The sequence below is a fragment of the Eleutherodactylus coqui genome, chromosome 7, assembly GCF_035609145.1.
Source record: "Eleutherodactylus coqui strain aEleCoq1 chromosome 7, aEleCoq1.hap1, whole genome shotgun sequence".
Lineage (NCBI taxonomy): Eukaryota > Metazoa > Chordata > Amphibia > Anura > Eleutherodactylidae > Eleutherodactylus > Eleutherodactylus coqui.
The window spans coordinates 187512390-187517868 of record NC_089843.1 but is presented as its reverse complement, the minus strand read 5'-3'; the positions used below and the strand labels follow the sequence as shown (position 1 = coordinate 187517868).

At 49.4% G+C, this 5479-nt stretch overlaps 1 pseudogene; it reads left to right on the top strand.

The window, feature by feature from the left end:
• The first annotated feature begins 4261 nt into the window (after window positions 1-4261).
• Window positions 4262-4415, top strand: LOC136574183 (U2 spliceosomal RNA; annotated as a pseudogene).
• Window positions 4416-5479: the final 1064 nt, after the last annotated feature.

The following is a 5479-nucleotide window of genomic DNA, read 5'->3' as shown; positions in this document are numbered from 1 at the left end:
CAAATAACTCATCAGTCCCCATCATAAGTGTACCTCCTCTATCTCATGTTATTTTATTCCATGTTATTTTATTTTATTTTATTTTGTTCCTCTTTCAATATGTTATATATATATGCTCTATTCTGCTCTGTAGTTCTGGTATAATTTGGATATTGCCACAGTACTACTACACTTCAATATGTTAACAATATGAAAAGTCCCTTTTTTTTTTCTCTTTTTCTCTTTTGATTGTAATGGAAAATTGTTAATAAAGAGACAATTAAACAGGGTCATTTGTGGGGGTTCTCCAAAGTGCTCAAGGGCTTCACAAGTGAGCAATGGGACCTAAAACACTTTCATGCAAAATAACTGTTCACAAAGCCACCGGCTGCTCCTTTCGGTTTGGCCCCCATTGTGCATACGGACACAAGATTAGGGCCACAATGGGTATATCTCTGAACACGGGACATACAGGGGGTCTCCATTTTGGGGTGCCAACCCTCATCTTCATGTGCAATATAGAAAAAAATCCCATCATTAAAATTAAAATGACATATTTGCAAAAATATGAAATTTAATTTCTTCCCCTCCAAATTGCATTAATTCTTGACAAAACCTGTGGGGTAAAAATCCTCCTGACCCCCTCAGTGAATACATTAAGGGGTGTAGTTTATAAAATGGGGTCATTTGTGGGGGGATCTATCATTTGGACACCCATGAGACTTTGCAATCTTGGCTTGGTGCAGGAAAAAAAAGTGTTCCTCAAAATGTTAAAAATTAGAGATGAGCGAACATGTCCGTTACGGACACATCCGCACCCGGACACCGGCTTTGCCGAACACTGCAGTGTTCGCGCGTAAAGGTCCGGGTGCCGCCGGGGGGCGGGGAGATGCGCGGCGGCGCGGGCGGCAGTAGCGGGGAACAGGGGGGAGCCCTCTCTCTCTCCCTCTCCCCCCCACTCCCCGCCGCACCCCCCCGCGCTGCCACGGCGGCCCCCGAACTTTTTCGCCCGAACACTGAAGTGTTCGCAAAGTTCGGTGTTCGGGCGAAAAAGGGGCGGGGCCGAACGTGTTCGCTCATCTCTATTAAAAATCAATGTAAAATTTGTACGTCTCCTAAATTGTTAAAAAAAAACTGAAGTTTTTCCAATGTGCGTACAGAATAAAGTAAACAGATGGAAATATATATATTATCAAAGATTTGTACAGTATGTTTGCACATGTTTGAGATATTGTGGCTGAAAATAAATTACATTTTTATAAATTTTTTCTCAATTTTGACGCTTTTAATAAATATACACTAATTTTATCAGACTATTTTCACCACCTAAATGAAGTACAACATGTGGCAAAAAAACAATATCAGAATCACTTGGATATGCAGAGCCTTTAGGCCTCATGTCCACGGGGAAAAGAAGAATTAAAATCCGCAGCGGATCACCTGCACGCGGATCCGCACCCCATAGGGATGCATTGACCACCCGCGGGTAGATAAATACCCGCGGATGGTCAATAAAAGTGAATTAAGAAAATTGTGGAGCATGAAAAAAAAATGGACATGCTCCATTTAGGTGCGGGTCTCCCGCAGGCTTCTATTGAAGCCTATGGAAGCCGTCCGGATCCGCGGGAGACATAAAATAAGAATAACTTACCCGTAGCGGACCGGGCAGATCTTATCTTCTTTGCGGCCAGATCTTCTTTCTTCGGCCCGGCGGATGTGCCCGGCGCACGCCTATAACAGTTTGTCTCCTCACCAACCATATGTATCAGTGTTATGGTGGATGGTCTATATTGCATCTATTACTCCTAGTTCTAGCTGGTTGTCATCCCTTTGATGACTGTCAGGATCCAACAACCCCCCCCCTCCCACCCATCAGGATCCACCAGCCCCCCCACCCATCAGGATCCAACAGCGCCCCACCCATCAGGATCCAGCGGCCCCACACCCATCAGGATCCAGCGGCCCCACACCCATCAGGATCCAGCAGCCCCACACCCATCAGGATCCAGCAGCCCCCCACCCATCCTTCCCCTCTGAAGGTAATATAGCGCTCACTAGCTCCACAAGACTAGATTGGAGCGGCTCCTCTCTTCAGTAGCTCCACTCTAGCCACTTCACTAATCTGCTGGCTAGAATGTATTGGCTGGTGGTAGGATCTCCCAGCAGCCAATACACTCCAGACGCACCATCCAATCAGTGAGCGGGGGCGGGGCTAGTGAGCGGCAGCTCTGGGGAGGACGCAGCAGTTCTGAACTCACGATATTTTTGTATCTTAGTAAACTGAATATGGCCGCCATCACAACTTGCCTCCAGCTTTCCTAGTCTTCTGCACAACATCATTACATGTCTACACCACTTTGTTTTCAGGAGCCGAGGCAAGTGGTGTGACGACTACCGAGCGAGGCTCTGTTCGTGTCAGCGGTAGGGGGCTCCATGATGGTCATCAGGTTACCAACAGTTCTGTCACCCAGCTTTCCTAGTCCCTGAATGGCCAGTCAGCCTCCTTTTGTCATATCACTGTAGGGCAGTGACTCCCACCTCCAGTCCTCGGGACCCTACAGGTCATGTTTTCAGGACTTCCTCAGTGTTGTACAGGTGATGTAATTATCATCGGTACCTCAGACATTGCCACAGGTGTTCTTACTATACGAGATCCTGTACATGACCTGTTGGGGGCGCTGAGGGGCGGAGGTGGGGAGCACTGCTCTAGAGGGTTCTAGGAAAGCTGGGAGATCCATTGTGTTGGCATTAGGTTAGCTGAACCCCCAGCGATCCGCTGTAATCCAAGGAAGATCTGGCAGTAAGGCTAATGTCACACAGTGAGTGCGATACCAGGCCGTGAATCGCGGCCCGTTTTCGCGCTCGCTAACGTACGATTTTTCTGTGGATGTGAGTCATTTTTGTAATAAAACTGCCTCCCCTCCCTCCCGCTGCGGCTGTCCGCATCTAGCACGCGGTGCGATGCTGCCGCCAGCCCCATTAAAACAATGGGTGATGCAAGGCCCCGCCCAAAGATAGAACGAGCCTCGGTTCATATACGTGCAATATTTGCTCTGCCGCGTGAAAAAGGCCGAAGTGTTCAATTCCCCTGCAACGCCCCCGCAGGAGAAATTAAGTATTACGCCGTCCTTCTGCCATATGATGAACAGACATGTTGGCTGCACCATATGGTAAACTGGAGTCGGGTAATAGTGAAACGCTCAAACGTGGGAATACAACCATTTATGTTCCATCTGAATATTGGCGCATTTACGGTTGGCGTTCGGAGGCAGAACACGTCTTAAGCAGGATTTTCACACAATGAACACAGAAACAGCAAACCTGCTGTGAAGTCGAGGAGCGTCCGACACGTTCGCAGCAATACGTACAAATCTGCCGCAGGACACCGACAGCGGAGATTATTAGCACCACGTGGTGGCCACGGCGGTATATTCAGAGGGAGGGAGCCGCGGCTGTGTATTTGCAAGGCGCTGCGGTGAGAGCGCGGGCACTGAGGGTGACAGAGCCTCCCCTCCTATTCGGCAGGGGTTACCTTGTGCCGTAGTCCTCTGCTTGGGGCTCCGTGAGCGGTCCTCGCCGGGTGTTTCTGAGCGCGGTACTGGTCGGGTTAGGCCGCGGGCGCGGGCCGCTGTGCAGGGCCGCGGGCGCGGGCCGCTGTGCAGGGCCACGGCTCTTCGGCTTCTTTTTGGCGGCTGGAGATCACCAGGTGAGCCTTGTCCGGGCCGGTTGTGGGTTCTAGTGGGTCCCCAGGTGCTGTGCTCTTGTCTGCCTCTGTTTGGGTCACTGATTTGACCCAGAAAAGGGCTGAAAAGGGAGATTCTGTGGAGGAGCAAAACAGCGTGCGACCTCTCTCCTTGCTTGCTAAGCCATGCCCCGGGCAATAGTGTTTTTACGTCCTCCCGAAGTGGGCTTTATTCTCTGAGGACGTAAAAACATGTGTCCTGCAGAGAATAAAGCCCCTCGGGCTCTGGACGTGACAGCTCCATGCTGTCGGTGTCCGCAGCATGGAGCTGTCATCCCGGGCTGTTCGGACCCCCCCACCCCCGGCATTGCGATCGGCGCTATGCAATGGATATGGATGCATTAGACACCCGCAGGTAGTAAAATACCTGCGGATGTCATTTTTCCCTGCAGGCGCGGGTCCCGCGTGCAGGAAAAAATCCGGACATGCTCCATTCAGGCGCGGGTCTCCTGCGGGGACGGCTCACCACGGTTGAGAAGGCGTTTGGCGGGGCTATGCAAAGGTCTTCCGGCTCCCTCAGTGCATTGTGGGTGTGCCCGGAGTGCTGGCTCAGCGTGTTGCATCTGATACGTCCCCTATCTGGGGATCATATATTAAATGGATTTTTAGAACAGGGAGCTGGAAAAAGTGCTTGCTCTGTCCACTTCGCACATTGACCTGGTATTGCAGTACCTCCAGTACTGGTGCACCCCCTTTCCTACAGCAGTTTCCAAAAGCAGGAAAAAAAACTGATGAGCAAGAGGTGCAGCGCAGCTGCGGCTGCTAACAATTAAGCACTTAGATTTAGGCCTCATGTCCACATGATACATGGCGGAAGTATCGCATGATACTTGTGCGACGGCTCGTGTTTTTGCGTGATGTCCTGTAGTTTTTATTTGTACCATTTTGGAGTTTATAAGACTTTTTTATCGCTGTTTATTATAACTTTTTTTGGAGATAGGAATCGGTTACGTGCACACTTCCCATAGACTTGTACAGGGACCCTTGGTGCGCAAATGTGCACAAAAATAGAGCATGGTGAGGTTTTGCACGCATGCGAAATGTGTGAGTAAAGAGAATTCTGAAGGCATCCATTGAAACAAATATGTTTGTGTGAAGCGGCCCTTACTGTACTTTTGTTAGCACGAATCAAGCACATTTGCAAGCGCAAAAAAACACGCAACCATGCCGCCATTTATTGAAATGGGCAATTAGTGTAATTAGAATAATACATGTTCTGCCCCTGCAGAAATGCACGAGAAAATAAAGGGGACTGCTTTTTTTTTTAACAAAATGCGCATGCAAAATACACTTATGTGAAGGAACTCGCTGCAATCAGCGGGTTCTACTGACGTGTATTTAGCATGTATATTTTTCATGCATAATATGCTGCGCAAATACATCTGTGTGAATCTGGCCGAAGAGCCCACGGTGGTATGCGTAAAACGCTGCGTCTCTGCGGTGAGAACACAGTCGTGGACATGAGCCCTAAGGCTGGAGCTCTATGGAGTCTTTCGCCATGACATGGGTCATGTGACCAAAGATCGCTGTGCAGCCCTGTGAACTTGCATTCTCAAATATATCAATGGGGTCGCGCAAGTTCCCACAACCTATAGATTGCTTAAACCTCTACGAGGTTGGATTTTTGCAATATATTGGTCGCAGCTACTTGTGAGTTGTATCGCAACTCCATTGTCTTCAGTAAGGCCGGTTGCACACGACCGCTTCACATTCCGAATGCGCGGATACCACAGCGGAATCTGGCCGTTAACCCAGACG